Source organism: Triticum dicoccoides, chromosome 1A (assembly GCF_002162155.2).
Source record: "Triticum dicoccoides isolate Atlit2015 ecotype Zavitan chromosome 1A, WEW_v2.0, whole genome shotgun sequence".
Classification (NCBI taxonomy): Eukaryota; Viridiplantae; Streptophyta; class Magnoliopsida; order Poales; family Poaceae; genus Triticum; species Triticum dicoccoides.
This window is the reverse complement of record NC_041380.1, coordinates 45758929-45776839: the sequence shown is the minus strand read 5'-3', so window position 1 is coordinate 45776839 and position 17911 is coordinate 45758929. Positions and strand designations below refer to the sequence as shown.

The following is a 17911-nucleotide window of genomic DNA, read 5'->3' as shown; positions in this document are numbered from 1 at the left end:
GGGGGGTTACGATGAGGTTTCCCCCTCTGCTTTGTCTTTTTTGGGGATTTACTTACGAAATGGTGTGTTTTTGCCGTTTTATATGGACTTTCGTGTGTATACATTCCATTTCTTTATGAATTTCTCCCTCTAGACCATTGTATGGATCACCGTTTTTGTAACTAATGTTTCAGTGTACCTTTCTGCGTAGGAAAAAAAGTGCATACGATGCAATGCTGATCTACACATTTACCTTCATGTCGAATGATCCTATAAAAACAAAAACAAAATACTTTAAAGCTTCATTCGGCAGCGAGTCTAAGGATATATTTTTAATGGCGTGTAAGACATGTTTCAGTAGTCAAATTGACAATCTAAAATTGTGCATGCCATGCAAAACTGGATATAGTAACCATGCTCATAAGAGCGTCTCCAACAATAGGGCAACACTGCCTTTTGCGGCTTTTGGAGGCCAAAAAACCTCTCCAATAGCTGCCCAAAAACTTCAGCATGGTCAAAAACGTTTTTGGGTAGCCCAAAAACAGGGCACAACCGGCTGCATATATTGGAAGGTTGCTGCCCAAAAACGCCAATCCACCCCTCGCCGCCCAACCGCCTCCTTCCCACAGCCCCCCGCAGCCAAATCACGTCACCGCCGCTGCCGCATCCAGCCACCACCAACACTGCCGCACCTCCCCACCGCCTTGGTCTGCCGCCTCCCGAGGGGTGGTGTCGGCTAAGGGGAGCATTTGTTGCCATTAAGTTTTCGCTCCATAGCATGTGTTTCGATTGGCACATGTAGCAACTAGCTCTTTTCCCTTTCCTGCTTCCTGAACGTCGCTTTGAACTGGCTGGCTACGAATTGTATTTCCGTTATGTCGAAGCAATGAAAAGGGATCAGCCAAGTTGATTTTTTTTCTTCAAAACTGCTAGATACAATTTTGCTTAACCACAACAACAATATGTTCATAGCTCAACTCCAGTGATAAAGAGTTGCAAAGAAGAATAAAGTGATGGTTGCAGTGAGGTACTGATGTATGAGGTAACAATTGTAATGACTCGACGAACACATCTTCAAGCAACCCCAAAATATCAATCCAATGCTACCCAGTGGATAACAGGCTATGGTTCATTCATCAAAATATCAGACAGCATCGCACACCTGCAAATACTTGGCATGCAACAACAGAGCGGAAGGACCCACACAAAACGCTATGGATTGCTACCAATGCAAAAAGAAACCGAACCGACCAAGAGTAGGAATGTTTCAAACATCTCTCCACAGGAATTCTTTGCACACTAGTCATCTATCTTCACAATACAGTGACAGCGCCTGCCTATCGGATGTAAATGGAGATAAGAGATAAATGTCGTTCCCGTTGTCATCCTTGCAAGCCACAACGAAATCAAAATGCTTCCTGTATGCTGGAACATCTACCTAGATCCCTGTGCGTTGGGAACATGGTGTTGGTACAGCAAGGATGTGCCACAAGAGACACTGTAAGCAGTCAGGCCCTTGTCGCTTAACCACTTAGGTAGTTCTGGCGAGAGTAATGTTGCTCTTGATACACCATCGGTCCCACACTGTCCATCTCATGTCTTGATCCTTCACCACCTTGGGTGGAACAGGTTGAGCCATGGAAAACATTGGTAGTGCCAGGTTGGCAAACGTATTTGCGGTAGTCTTCAACTGGGTGATCACCAGCCAGAACCTTGTAAAGCTCAAGGCACACAAGGCATGTGGCCATGGCCGTCATAGTTGCAATAGCTGGAATGATTCTTCCTGCAATGAACTTCGCCTTCAGCTTGTCGACCTCTTGAATACCATAGTTTCTCACACGCATATTAGCAAGACCAGCAATCAAGTCCATGTGGAGATTTGTATCATCATCCTACAAAAGAAAAATGTCATGTAACCAGAATTAGTGAAGAAAGAGGATCAGCTATAAATATTTGATTATTTCTGTCCTTTTACAGTGGTTTGCCGGAAGATATTTTGAGAACTGAAATTAACAGATTCCCATAATCTAGAATTGCATTCCTTATGCCTCATATAATATATAACAAAGTCAACAACAGCTATTTGACACAGGCAATCACATATGAAAACATCTTTACGGTGCCAGCAGAAAAAACAGAAACACACACAAATAGAATATACACCAACATGGAAGGATAGGTGGAGGGGAGCATAAAAAAAAAACTCGTTCTCGAAGAACTGTGAAGTTACTTATCCTCAATGTATCTGGGCAGAAGTGGAGAGTAGATTACTACTAGCAACAAGGGAGAAAGGAGTGCGGCGATTTAGCGGACAGGCGCGCGTGCTCACGCTATGTGTCACGCAGGTACAGGTCGAGCGCTGTCGCAACAGGCAACACTGTGTGTGGGTCCTGTGACGGCGAGAAAGTGGACCAATGGTACATGACGGAGTCATGGCGGATGTGCCGCTACGGGATCGACACCGAGAGAAACGAATGTCACGGCTGTGATTCGCGGTAACAAAAAAAAGGTAGGAAACTGGCGGCCTGCGATCCCATAAAAAATGGAGTGCGACACGTTGGGTGTGCGTGTCCCTACCCCAACGGAGACATGCTCCGAAGGACGCGGGCATGGAGGAGAATGGTGTTTCCTTCTTTTAGAAATACCTGGGAATGACGAATGGATTTGAGTTATTAGAGCATCTACAATCGGACGTTTTAAACCGGTCTCAAATGCCCGGACGGCCCGTCCGGACGTCTTAAACGGACATAAAAAATTCGGGCTATCCGGCAACCCTCATATCCAGCCCAAAATATGGGGCGGATATGATGAGTCCGGGCACTTCCGCCACATCACTCCAGCCCATCCCGACCCCACTTTGTCCCACATATATCCCCAATCCGGCCAGCCCCGCTGGCCCGGACGCGCACGCCGGAGTCGGTGGCGCCTGCCGCCCGCGCGAGAGTCGGTGTGCAAGGGAAAGGCACGCATCGGAGAGCTTTGTCCGCCGCCATCGCGGGTTATAGGTGGAGCCCGACGAGGATGAGCGGCTCGCATGGGTCTACTGTTGATCGCTTACGATGGCGGAGACGGGCGCTCGGCGGCTCCGCCGGAAGAACGCGAAGGCTCTCCGGCTTGCCATCGAGCAGTCTGAGCGGGAGGCCAAGGAGAAGGCGACGGAGGCTGCTCGGTTGGCGAAGCTCAGGCGCCAGCAGGACCGGGGCGTCCAGCGCCTCAAGGGCCTCGTCATCGTCTCCTCCTCCTCCTCGTCGGACGACCACGGCTCCTTGTCCGATGAATCCGATGATCCTCCACCAGCCGCCGACAGCTACAGCTGCGCCACGACCGGAAGGGGAAAGGTGTTGGGTTTCGTAGTAATTTCAAAAATTTTCCTACGCACACGCAAGATCATGTGATGCATAGCAACGAGAGGGGAGAGTTTTGTCTACGTACCCATGCAGACCGACTGCGGAAGCGTTGACGCAACGTAGAGGAAGTAGTCGTACGTCTTCACGATCCAACCGATCAAGTACCGAAACTACGGCACCTCCGAGTTCGAGCACACGTTCAGCTCGATGACGATCCCCGGACTCCGATCCAGCAAAGTGTCGGGGAAGAGTTCCGTCAGCACGACGGCGTGGTGACGATCTTGATGCACTACAGCAGCAGGGCTTCGCCTAAACTCCGCTACAGTATTATCGAGGAATATAGTGGCTGGGGGCACCGCACACGGCTAAGGAATAGATCACGTGGATCAACTTGTGTGTTCTAGGGTGCCTCTACCTCAGTATATAAAGGACCAAAGGGGGGAGGCTGGCCGGCCACAAGGGGCGCGCCAGGAGAGTCCTACTCCCTCCGGGAGTAGGATTCCCCCCCCCCCCAATCCTAGTTGGAATAGGATTCCTTGGGGGGGGGGGGGAAGAGAGATAGGGGGCTGGCCACCTCTCCTAGTCCTAATAGGACTAGGGGAAGGGGGAGGCGCGCAGCCCACCTTGGGCTGCCCCTTTCTCCTTTCCACTAAAGCCCACTAAGGCCCATATGGTTCCCGGGGGGTTCCGGTAACCTCCCGGTACTCCGGTAAAATCCCGATTTCACCCGGAACACTTCCGATATCCAAACATAGGCTTCCAATATATCAATCTTTATGTCTCGACCATTTCGAGACTCCTCGTCATGTCCGTGATCATATCCGGGACTCCGAACAACCTTCGGTACATCAAAATGCATAAACTCACAATATAACTATCATCGTAACCTTAAGCGTGCGGACCCTACGGGTTCGAGAACAATGTAGACATGACCGAGACATGTCTCCGGTCAATAACCAATAGCGGGACCTGGATGCCCATATTGGCTCCTACATATTCTACGAAGATCTTTATCGGTCAGACCGCATAACAACATACGTTGTTCCCTTTGTCATCGGTATGTTACTTGCCCGAGATTCGATCGTCGGTATTCCTATACCTAGTTCAATCTCGTTATCGGCAAGTCTCTTTACTCGTTCCGTAATACATCATCTCACAACTACCTCATTAGTTGCAATGCTTGCAAGGCTTATGTGATGTGCATTACCGAGAGGGCCCAGAGATACCTCTCCGACAATCGGAGTGACAAATCCTAATCTCGAAATACGCCAACCCAACATTTACCTTTGGAGACACCTGTAATGCTCCTTTATAATCACCCAGTAACGTTGTGACGTTTGGTAGCACCCAAAATGTTCCTCTGGCAAACGGGAGTTGCATAATCTCATAGTCATAGGAACATGTATAAGTCATGAAGAAAGCAATAGCAACATACTAAACGATCGGGTGCTAAGCTAATGGAATGGGTCATGTCAATCAGATCATTCTCTTAATGATGTGATCCCGTTAATCAAATAACAACTTATTGTTCATGGTTAGGAAACATAACCATCTTTGATTAACGAGCTAGTCAAGTAGAGGCATACTAGTGACACTTTGTTTGTCTATGTATTCACACATGTATTATGTTTCCGGTTAATACAATTCTAGCATGAATAATAAACATTTATCATAATTATAAGGAAATAAATAATAACTTTATTATTGCCTCTAGGGCATATTTCCTCCAAAAGGAGCGGCCCGAAAGTGGTGAAGTTCAATTTAGTTTCAAGTTTTAGATGTAGTTTAAAGTTGTCTGTTGTTTCTGTGAACTTTCGTGGTCCTTTGAACATTCGTTCATGATCTTTTGGTGAACTATTGTGCTATTCTATGTCCAGTCAAGTGATCTATTTAGTTTGATCAACGTTGGATGGTTTAGTATGGACATAGGGGTTTGGATATGAGATACACAAATATGGACGACGCGATTTGAGAAGTGTCCGGTCAGTGACGCGTCCGGCCGCTTCCGTGGGCGTTTGTGGGGCCATATTTGTCCATCGCGGCTGTAGATTCTCTTAGAGCATCTACAACCACAACTCATAAAATTCGCCTTAAACGCCTGCCCACATTTTTGGACGCGTCCATAGACAATGACCGGTCAACATATAAAAAATCATTTCCATAACTAGATATCTTATTTTTAAATAATTAAATTCATACAATTACATGCAATGCAAGCCTAATCGCGGGCGACTGTTCTTGTTGTTCCGATTGTGTCCATGTCCGGCGCCGGTTGAGTCCCTCGGAGTGGAGGTACGACCTCCAGCTAAGTAGACGAGGACATGGGACATGAACTGGCTCACGAGACTTGTAGTGCCGTCGTCTCTCATGCCCTACTATTCCTTGTTGGAACCCGTGCCCTCAACTTTGCCCGTCGATATCAAATCGACGACGGTCCGTTGTGGTCGAAACCTGACACATCATGACGCAGTTACGCCAAGGGTTGCCATTCACTCGCACCAACACCAGAGTGTGCGGCTCCGCCTCATTGCGTCAAACGTGGCCCATGCATTCACCACTAACTGGTGGGCAAATGAAGAGGATGCGCCTTCGCCACGGTGTTCGGACACTAGACGGAGCGCACCACGTCTAGCAAATTTATCTTACATGCATGCATGCATTTTTGAGGCATAAGCATGCAGCGATGCGTTCTTTCTTCGTCCACATACCCACGTATAAAAAATAGAAAGGAAAGCTCGCGAGCGAGGGTGATCGAAGAAATTTAGAAATCGTTCAGATCTGTTCCTTACTAGCGTAACGTCTGGTATTTAGCAGAGTCCATTGATTTTTTTTTCTCGGTGGCAAGAGGATGCGCGGGGCTGATATCTTTTTAATGGCCGGTTGCTATTAATTGATTTGAAAATTCGTTCACACTATCAAAATGGTGAACCAAATCCAAAATTAAATAGCTCATTCGAATAGGAGAGCTCTAAAATTAGGAAGCATAGTGAATCAAAAGAATTACTGGTGCCACAACACAATATATTGTCATTTCTTTTTTCTAGGTGATGAGAGTATCGCGGCACTGATATATTTTTATGGCCCGGTTGTTGTTGAGTGATTTTTTAAAATTTATTCACCTGGTCAAAATCGTGAGCCAAATCCGAAACTGAATATCTCAATCAAATGAAGAGCTTCTTAAGTAAAGGAATGTCGTTGGCCCGGTCAACGGATGACTAATTTTAAATTGAAAAACATAAATTGACTATGAAGCCTCAAAAATTAAGGAGCATAGTGTATTCATTGATTTTTTCAATGACCTCCAAACCGTCAAGACTCAATGATAATATGTTGATTACTCTACTGTAATGCTAGCAAAAAGCCCTCCCAAATAGCACACAATTCAGCCTTAAGAGCGTCTTGGTAGTGTAATAGATGAAGACAGAAGCTGAAAATAATATCTCCCAAGTGATCACGCAGAATCATACCACTTCATGTTGTACCATCTGCCGCTACGAACGATCCATTAGTGTTTAACTTCAGCCAATGATCATCTCTTTTCTAAAAAAAAAATGATCATCTGGTTTCTCCCATGTAGCCGTGTGTATAACAGGTATAATTGTTGGTGCTATCAGGCACGGGGCACTCTCAAAAACAACAACCTTACCTTTAATAGGGTCTTATTCGGGGTCTGTTCGAGTGCTAAAATAGACTGAACATGGCTATGTAGGAAGCGTTTAGAAGCACGAATTGGAGGTGCAGGCTTGTGATGAACTACAATCTTTTCTCGTGTGCCAGATCCTCCACAGCAACATGAACGGTCTGCCATATTACCTATCGCATGCAAAATCCACTCTGGTCCGGTGTGCACCGTAGCCTTATATCCGGAAGAAACCAACAATCTGACATACTGAGCCATTGTTCATTTGCATCTACACAAAGCATGAAACGTGTCTTCCTGCGCCTGCAACATATCTGCCTGTGACTGTTGCTGGATAGGGGCCGCCACCGGATGACCGGCGTATGACTGCTGCTACCTGAATAGATCGCATCCACTTCCTGCTGGCCGGTCGATGGGGAAGCACACGTAATTAACTAACTGGATGGGATGAAAAGAAGATGAGATGGCCTCCCTCAGACCCTCACCATGCTCGTTTCTTGGGTAATTTGGAACGAGAGAAACGCCCGCGTTTTCCGTCACAAAAGCGCACCGCCGACGATTCTTCTTACCAACATTTTAGAAGATGTAAAACTTTGGATGACCGCCGGCGCAAAGAAACTAGAGAACATCATAGTGTCCAAGTAATTGCCATGCCGCATTTGTGAGTGCGTTGTAAAAAAACTCTAAACTATTCTCTCCCTTATTTAATTGAAGAGACAAATCTTTTGCCTTCGTTAAAAAAAAAGAAGAAGACGAAATCTGCAAGGTTTAGACTTTAGAGGATTTTACGTTCCTGCACTTGTAGAAACGCTGGCCAGCATTCTCAACACGGCGAGCGACGTACGGAACAACGGCCTTCTGGGCAAGGGATTTCGAAAAGGAAATTTTCACTGTGCACAGTCCTGTGATCCGCGTCAAACTGGGCCGCGGGTACAAGACGCAGCTCTCCGTCAAAATCGAACGACCATCCAAACGATGTTACAGCGCTAAGTTATCCACCCGTTAACGTATTAAAAGCAGCACTGTCACACAATCGAAACCGTGTCAGATCTCGAAGATGTCCAACAACTCACGATACCGAGACCAAACGAGGACGAGCGCTCCTGTGACTTTCCGTACTAGCAACTAAGTTCTATAACTCAAACTCAATGCATAGCAGAAAGAAATGTGACTGAATCACATAGTCCCTGTTGATGCTTTTTCTTACCAAATATGCACCTATGCATTAGTGATGTATGTTTGCTTTCTAGTGTGAAACGAGCAAGGATTTTTGTAAACAGACAGGGCAAAGAAAAAAAGTCCTATTCTAACACATCAGAAGTAGTTAAAAAGAGGCCAACCTTCTCAAACTGAATAGGCTTCGTTTGGAATCCTGAAGGTAGTTTCTTGGCACATGCTCCCAGCTTGGTTAAAAGGTCTTAGATAACAGCAGCATCGTCAACTGAGGCACTGGAGGTTAGTAGCCTTGTCATCTGTTTCAATCTTAACCCCACTCTTTGACTCAAATTCAGGCACTGCAACCTTACTTACTATATCGGCCAAATTACCCATGTTATTTACCCAGTCCGGTATGGGGATCCCAAAAGACGCCCCTCTCAATATGGAAGCAGCCAGTATAAATTGAATGTGAGATGGATCAACAGCTGAGAATTGCACCGGGGGAGGGAAACACTTAGGGGCAGACAAGAAAGGAGCACCAGTGCTAGTGGCAGCATCTTGAGGAAATGTGAATGTTAGCTGCTTCACACGATCAAACCTGGCAAAAGAAAACAGATGTTATTACATGGCATCTGGAGCACAAAAGATACTGTCATATTTGTTGGCAATATAATGAAAGTGAAACCATTTTAACTTCAAAAAGAAAGCAGAACAAAGCCAATAACAAATTGTTGAATTCAAAGGGGAATGTAGTAGAGAGATAAATCGTACTTCAATCTTGCCCAGGCTATGCAGTCTTCAAATTTATCACATCGCTCCTTGTCAAGGCATTCACGTACAGGCTCCAATAATTACCTGGCTTGAGCATCACCTGCCTTTTTCATAGCAGCAGCACATTCAGCAGGGTTAGACATAAATGAGTTCACTTCATTTGGAGTTTTCTCTACCAGCTCAAACTCTGAGCGAGCCCACATTAGACAATGGTCAATATTGCGCGGAAAAGAATGAACTGTGCACATTGGTGCCTGTTTCTCCGGAGGATCTATCTCGTGAAGCTCCATAGTTTTTAGTAAGGTGAGGAATCACCATCTGTGTATTTCATTTCGGACCCAGCGTTCCAGATTCCAAGAGTGGTTTCTGGAAGTACAGGCATCCCATGTCCACGTACGTAGATCCTAGCATTGACATTATCAAGTGCATTGATGACAGCATCAAAGCCCTCCCAGAATGCATCATTGAAAACATGTTCAGTCTCTGGACAGGCACGATTCTGCAGAGCATCAATATGGAGGCCGGAGTTGATAGCACTAGCAGCTGTAGCAGATACTGTAGATTTTGCCTGTCCAATGTTCCAATCACGAAACAGGAATTGCCGGCTCAAGTTGCTTTTTTCAATGACATAATTGCTGAAATCTGAGATGGGCTCTAGGCCCATATTGCAATTTCTGAAAAATCTCTAAGGGCCCATGTGGGTTATATGGCACTAGGTGTGGTGGGAAGTTTAGTCCCACCCTGGAAGTGGAAGGAGAGTTGGAGTGGTTTATAAGAGTTTCTCTTCTACATGCTATTGAAGCTTGAGAAGAGAAGAGGCCCTCGCGCACTCCTCCTCCGCCGCCCGCCTCGCCACGCCACGCCTCGACGCGCCGCGCCGCGGGATTGAGCCGAGCCGAGCTCACACCTACGCGCTTATTTTTGCCAGTCACTAACGAAGAGTTTTCTGACAGCTGGGCCACGATCTGAGACGTCGGATTGTGGGTTGTCACGGACTCGGACGTGGGTCGAGCCCACGTCTCTCCACGCGGCTGCGCCTATAAGTATGCGGTGTCTCCTAACCCTAGCCGCCACGAACAGATCACATCTGCTCACGCGCACGCCCACCGTCGTTCCTTTGCTGCTGCTGCCGCCGGTGACTCCATCCCGTCCGCCGCGTACACGGTCGACGGGAGAGCAGGTCTCCGAAACCACGCCCTTCTGGTTCCTGTACGGGGTGAGGGGCGAATAGGTTTTTGGGCAGCGATTACGCGACTGCTCGCTTCCGATCGTCTACTTCCTCTACGTCTGCGTCGCCTTCATCATCACCATGTCCACCGACGCCGACCGTGCCGCCACCGAGAAAGCTGAAGCCGACAAGAAGGCCGCCGAGGACGCCGCTGCTGCCACCAAAGCCGCGGCCTCTGCGTGGCCTACTGGAGGGTATAACTCGTTTATCCCGCTCCTGATTATTTTCATATTAGCAGTACTAGCAGTATGTGTAGATTTGTCTACTGTTTGCTTAGTACGTGCATGTTTAGATCAGAGTCAGTACGTCATCAACTTAGTCAATGCCACGCTAGTGATTTACTCATGGATTAATTTAATCGAGAAATTGCCTATTTACTCAACAACCCAAAAACCTATTATGTGTAGGAATTTCTCGGCAAGTGGCTTTACCGCTGCACTGAAACCGGATAAGTTTACCGGTACATACTTCAAGCGTTGGCAGACTAAGACCACGTTATGGCTCACGGCTATGAACGTGTTCTGGGTCACCGATGTCTCCACGGGAACGATTGCTCCTGAACAGGAGAAGGCGTTCAAGGAGGCTACCGTTGTGTTTCTCGGAGCAGTTCTTAGCGTGATCGAAGATAAACTGGTCGACGCATATTTACATGTGCATGTCGCCAAGGACTTGTGGGAGGCGCTCGAATCTAAATTCGGGGCCGCCGATGCAGGGAGCGAGATGTATATTATAGAGCAGTTCTACGATTACAAGATGGTTGAAAACCGTCCTGTATTGGAGCAGGCTCATGAGATAATATGCATTGTTAAGGAACTTGAGCTTCTCAAGTGCGAGTTACCGGGCAAGTTTGTCGCGGGCTGCATAATCGCTAAGCTCCCTAATTCCTGGAGGAACTTTGCCACCACTCTGAAACATCAGAGGCGTGAATTCTCTGTGGAGGATGTCATTGGCCACCTGAGTGTTGAGCAGAATTCGAGGGCAAAAGACTCGCACGAAAAAGGGGCCGAAGGGACTTCTGTTGCCAACATGGTGAACCAGAAGAACTTCAACTCCCACAAGCCCAAGGGAAAGAACGGTGTCCAACACAATACCGACTTTAAGAAGAAGGGTAAGAAGACCTTCAAGAAGAACAAGAAGGACGAGGGCTGCTTTACTTGTGGTTCGGTTGAACATTGGGCCAACAAGTGCCCAAACAAGTACAAGAAGTCAGGACAGGACTCCAAGTCTGTCAACATGATTGTGGGCAACAATGAGAATGGTGCATCTGGGTATGGTAATTTATTTACTGTTTTTTCAGTGTTTCAACCCAACGATTGGTGGGTGGACACAGGTGCAGGTGTTCATGCGTGTGCTGACATTTCATTGTTCACTTCTTACCAGGTCATAGGTCACGGGTCCGTATTGATGGGGAATGGCGCGAGTGCTTCTGTTCATGGTGTTGGCACGGTCGATCTGAAGTTTACTTCGGGAAGGATCGTGCAGCTGAAGAACGTGCAGCATGTCCCCGCCATCAAGAAGAACCTCGTTAGTGGCTCCCTTCTATGTAGAGAAGGGTTTAAGTTGGTTTTCGAGTCTAATAAATTAGTTGTTACAAAATATGGACTCTTTGTTGGAAAAGGTTATGAGAGCGGAGGGATGTTCCGCCTTTCCCTCGCAGATTTTTGTAATAAAGTCGTGAACCATATTCATTCGAATGTTAATGAATCTGAAGTTTGGCATTCACGTCTTTGTCACATTAGTTTTGGTGTTATGACGCGGCTAGCCAAGTTGGATTTAATCCCGAGTTTCACTTTAGCCAAAGGTTCTAAGTGCCTTTCATGTGTGCAAGCTAAGCAACCTCGCAAGCCTCATAAGGCCGCGGAGGAGAGACACCTGGCACCATTAGAACTCATACATTCTGATCTTTGCGAGATGAATGGTGTGTTGACTAAAGGTGGAAAGATATACTTCATGACATTGATAGATGATTCCACTAGATATTGCTATGTGTATCTGTTAAATACTAAAGATGATGCTCTACACTACTTTAAAATCTATAAGGCAGAAGTTGAAAATCAACTTGAAAAGAAAATTAAACGAATCCGGTCAGATCATGGTGGAGAGTACTTCTCGAGTGAGTTTGATTCCTTCTGTGCGGAACACGGCATTATTCATGAGAGGACGCCTCCCTATTCACCCCAGTCAAACGGGGTTGCCGAGCGGAAAAACCGTACTCTAACTGATTTGGTTAACGCCATGTTAGATACATCGGGTTTATCCAAGGCATGGTGGGGGGAGGCTATATTGACGGCATGTCGTGTCTTGAATAAAGTTCCGACAAAGGATAGTGAGATCACTCCCTATGAGAAATGGGCAAAGAGAAGGATGACACTCTCGTACTTGCGCACTTGGGGCTGTTTGGCGAAAGTCAACGTGCCGATCCCTAAAAAGCGTAAGCTTGGACATAAGACCGTGGACTGCATTAATTTGGGCTACGCTAAGAACAGCGTTGGCTATAGATTTCTAGTAGTGAAATCTGAGGTACCTGACCAGAAGATCGGTACAATTATGGAGTCTAAGGATGCTACATTCTTTGAGGATATTTTTCCTATGAGAGATATGCAAAACACTTCTAGAAAGGAATCTGAGGAGACTCCTGAACCTGCCATCCCTATGGAATATTATGAACAAACACATGATGAAATTCCTGAGGAGGATGACGAGGAAACCCTTGGTAGGGGCAAGAGACAAAGGACTGCAAAGACCTTTGGTGATGATTTCTTCGTGTACTTCGTGGATGATACTCCCACTTCTATTTCAGAAGCGTATGCCTCTCCAGAAGCTGACTACTGGAAGGATGCGGTCCGTAGCGAGATGGATTCCATCATGGCTAACGGGACATGGGAGATCACTGACCGTCCCTATGGTTGCAAACCACCGGGATGTAAGTGGGTGTTCAAAAAGAAGCTTAGGCCCGATGGTACGATTGAAAAGTACAAGGCTAGGCTTGTGGCCAAGGGCTATGACCAGCAAGAAGAGGAAGATTTCTTTGATACTTATTCACCTGTGGCTAGACTGACCACCATTCGAGTATTACTCTCGTTGGCGGCCTCACATGGTCTTCTCGTCCATCAGATGGATGTTAAGACGGCTTTTCTAAATGGAGAGCTAAAGGAGGAAATCTACATGCAACAGCCTGATGGCTTTGTGATAGATGGTCAGGAAAGAAAGGTGTGTAGGTTGATAAAATGTTTATATGGCATGAAACAAGCACCTAAGCAATGGCATGATAAGTTTAATACAACTCTGACATCTGTTGGTTTCGTTGTTAATGAGGCTGACAAATGTGTATACTATCGCCATGGTGGGGGCGAAGGAGTTATACTGTGCTTGTATGTTGATGAGATACTGATATTCGGAACAAACCTCAAAGTCATTGAGGAGGTCAAATCGTCTCTATCTTAGAACTTTGAGATGAAAGACCTTGGTGTGGCTGATGTTATCTTGAACATCAAGCTACTGAGAGATAATGAGGGTGGGATCACACTTCTGCAATCCCATTACGTTGAGAAGGTGTTGAGTCGTTTTGGATATTCAGACTGCACACCATCTCAAACACCATATGATCCTAGCGTATTGATTCGAAAGTCCAAAGGCATGGCTAAAGATCAATTGAGATACTCTCAAATCATTGGTTCACTGATGTACCTAGCGAGCGCAACGAGGCCTGATATCACGTTTGCTGTGAGCAAACTGAGCCGGTTTGTTTCCAAACCGGGTGATGTACATTGGCATGCTGTTGAGAGAGTTATGCGCTATCTGAAAGGTACTATGAACTATGGACTTCACTATACCGGATACCCGTCGGTACTTGAAGGGTATAGTGATGCGAATTGGATCTCTGATGCTGATGAGATGAAGGCCACAACTGGGTATATGTTTACTCTTGGAGGTGGCGCTGTTTCCTGGAAGTCTTGCAAGCAAACGATCTTAACGAGATCGACAATGGAAGCAGAATTAACGGCATTAGACACATCTGGTGTTGAAGCGAGATGGCTTCGAGATCTTTTGATGGACTTGCCATTGGTTAATAAACCGGTTCCGGCTATCCTTATGAACTGTGACAATCAGACTGTCATCACCAAGGTGAAGAGTTCAAAGGACAACATGAAGTCCACCAAACACATAAGAATGAGATTAAAAGCTGTCAGAAAATTAAGAAACTCCGGAGTGATAGCGTTGGACTATGTCCATACGGCTAAGAATCTGGCAGATCCCTTTACAAAAGGGCTATCACATGTTGTGATAGATAATGCATCGAGGGAGATGGGTATGAGACCCACATGAGTTGCCATGGTGGTAACCCAACCTATGTGATCGGAGATCCCGTGAACTAGGACCTGGGAAAACAAGCCAGTGGTGAACTGAGGAGAGTAACTATACTAACCCACTCCGTTGGAGATGCAATACTCTCGATACTGTATGGTAGGATGACTACGGTCTCAATGTGTTCCAAAGCTTATAAAAGCAAGATGCTATCCTACAGAGCGATCTTTGGAGGAACACACCTATATGAGCCCGATTGCTGGTCACAGTCTATAAGATTGGGGTGATCTCTAGTAAGCTCATGAATAGGCCAGGAGTGCGACTTATATGCTCCACCCGAGGGGTCAGCCTTCGGCAACCTAGTACTAGTAAGACATGTAGTGAAACTTCTTTACGCCAAACTGACAATTCAAGGCATAGTTCATTGTTCAGTTGTGAAGGAGTGTAGCCACTTGTTCTAGGTGAAGTTCAACCTTAACAGGTCTTCACTGAAACACTGGTATATCGAAACAGCAATTGGAACAGAGGACACAATGGGCCCTCGAGATCTGGTGGGGGATTGCTGAAATCTGAGATGGGCTCTAGGCCCATATTGCAATTTCTGAAAAATCTCTAAGGGCCCATGTGGGTTATATGGCACTAGGTGTGGTGAGAAGTTTAGTCCCACCCCGAAAGTGGAAGGAGAGTTGGAGTGGTTTATAAGGGTTTCTCTTATACATGCTATTGGAGCTTGAGAAAGAAGAGGCCCTCGCGCACTCCTCCTCCGCCGCCCGCCTCGCCACGCCACGCCACGCCACGCCACGCCACGCCGCGCCGCGGGTTGCGGGATTGAGCCGAGCCGAGCTCACACCTACGCGCTTATTTTTGCCAGTCACTAACGGAGAGTTTTCTGACAGCTGGGCCACGATCTGAGACGTCGGATTGTGGGCTGTCACGGACTCGGACGTGGGTCGAGCCCACGTCTCTCCACGCGGCTGCGCTTATAAGTATGCGGTGTCTCCTAACCCTAGCCGCCACGAACAGATCACATCTGCTCACGCGCACGCCCACCGTCGTTCGTTTGCTGCTGCTGCCGCCGGTGACTCCATCCCGTCCGCCGCGTACACGGTCGACGGGAGAGCAGGTCTCCGAAACCACGCCCTTCTGGTTCCTGTACGGGGTGAGGGGCGAATAGGTTTTTGGGCAGCGATTACGCGACTGCTCGCTTCCGATCGTCTACTTCCTCTACGTCCGCGTCGCCTTCATCATCACCATGTCCACCGACGCCGACCGTGCCGCCGCCGAGAAAGCTGAAGCCGACAAGAAGGCCGCCGAGGACGCCGCTGCTGCCACCAAAGCCGCGGCCTCTGCGTGGCCTACTGGAGGGTATAACTCGTTTATCCCGCTCCTGATTATTTTCATATTAGCAGTACTAGCAGTATGTGTAGATTTGTCTACTGTTTGCTTAGTACGTGCATGTTTAGATCAGAGTCAGTACGTCATCAACTTAGTCAATGCCACGCTAGTGATTTACTCATGGATTAATTTAATCGAGAAATTGCCTATTTACTCAACAATAATCATCTGTTATAGTTAGCTTCCCTTTACGGCCACAAGAAACCCCCATTAAAGCAAAGTTCTTCAAGAATTCACATCCAAGAGCACCAGATCCCACAACAAAAATATTAGAGTCTCACATCTTCTTCTGAAGCTTAGAACCAAAAACAGAAATCTGAGCATCGCAGCAGCTATTCAATGGCTTCAAGTCTTTAGGGTCCAATGCATACATACTTCAGCTCTAGATTGTTGTTTAATTGAGCTGAAAAAAATTCATTTGTGATTAGAATTTTGTGCGCCTTTTTCTGCTAGTTGAGTACCTGAAATGAAATGGGAGGTCAGCTTTGAGGTGGAGCACTTCATGTTTTCTGCCAATAGGAGCGCCCACGGATTACAAGCTAATATCTAATTTTTGCCTTTTGTTTCAGGTGTGTGAACATTGATTCATATGATTAATTAATTGGTACTTGAGATCATTGATCACCGCTTTCCACAATGATCAAGGAAGTTCAGTATAATAGGTATGGATGTTAAACTGTGTGGGGAACCTTATTTGATTGTTCCTAGGCCATCATCTTTTGTTTCAGGTATGTTATCATTGCTTCATTACGATGATCTAATGTTTGAGAACAGGGAGAGCCATGGTGTTCCACATGACTCAAGCAAGTGAGAGACTAGATATATGATTCTAAATGACCAGTGAGATCTAATTGGCCAATCTTTCTGGAGCATTTGTGCTTTATCATGCAAAAGTTCAAGCCGTTAAGAGCATGAGGTTTATACACAGAAGATGCTGCTATATTTAGTGAGATTGCCTTTTACAACAATTTTGCAGAACTTCTACATATGATAATCACTAACTGTACAATTCATTTTAAGATTTTGTTCTATTTAGTAAACACTGAATGCCATACAGATTTTCGAGGTTAATCAATAAAGATATAAATATCCATGTTTATTTATGTAGCTTATTGCGTTGATGTGATTCCAAATATTAGCTGTACGATATTCACGCTAGCTTTGCCCTAAATGTAAAATGCTAAAAAGGTCTGGGTGCTACTTCATTTGGAATTTTACTGTGTTTTCTTTATATACATACATACTATGCCTTGCAGGAGTGCTCCCTTCTCCCAAGATAGATTGATTCATGTGTTCCATGGTGTGTTAAAACAGAGAGAAACATGCTAGACTTAATAATTTAATAAGGTTTTGACGGGACCCTTTCTTCTATTACCCCTGTTCCATTGCATAATGTGTAGAGAAAATGTAATGGTGTCTATTTTTACTCGGATGGTGCATCCAGCGGAGAAAGATGAGTACTATCCCCACTTCCCAGCAGTAATAACAAATAATGTTAGTCTCTGTATTGCTTTCACATCTATTGTGATGGATTTTCTATGCAATTATATGTAGGGATCAGTTATGCAATTCTAGCCCCACATGCTTAGCATGTATAACAGATCGATTTACTTGGTGCGAAGAAATTGACAAGGACCACAACTTGGACATAATAGGAAGTGGCCGTACTAGTTTTTAGCTGTAATAATTTTTTAAAGCATGTCCTTGTGTTAAAATAAACCTCCTTTACAGTTAATGTATTGCTGAAAATTTTAACACATCCATCTGCACGGGTTGATGACTAGTTCAAATAGTAAGAATATTACCGTTGAAAAACGGGTTATTTCCTACATAACACTGCATACAAGATTTGAGCTCTGAATACAAGTGTGTAAACCTTATGTTAGTGGCGTTCTGTTAAACTTAAATCACATGAAAAGTTGTCATTACTGTCCTTCACTTTGGTGCCAAAACGAATAGAAGTTATTGTCATTCACTCTGGTGCCAAACGCGAATTAGACTGGTCTTTACATAAACTACGTGGCTCTAACAAGAGATTAATGGAATGGCGTTAAGAGAACCCAAAATTGTTATCCACTAATAAATAGG

The 17911-nt window shown here is 45.8% G+C and overlaps 1 pseudogene; it reads right to left on the bottom strand.

Annotated features, from left to right (window-relative positions):
- Window positions 1-1282: 1282 nt before the first annotated feature.
- On the bottom strand, window positions 1283-16244 carry LOC119350875 (annotated as a pseudogene).
- Between the last annotated feature and the right edge of the window lie 1667 nt (window positions 16245-17911).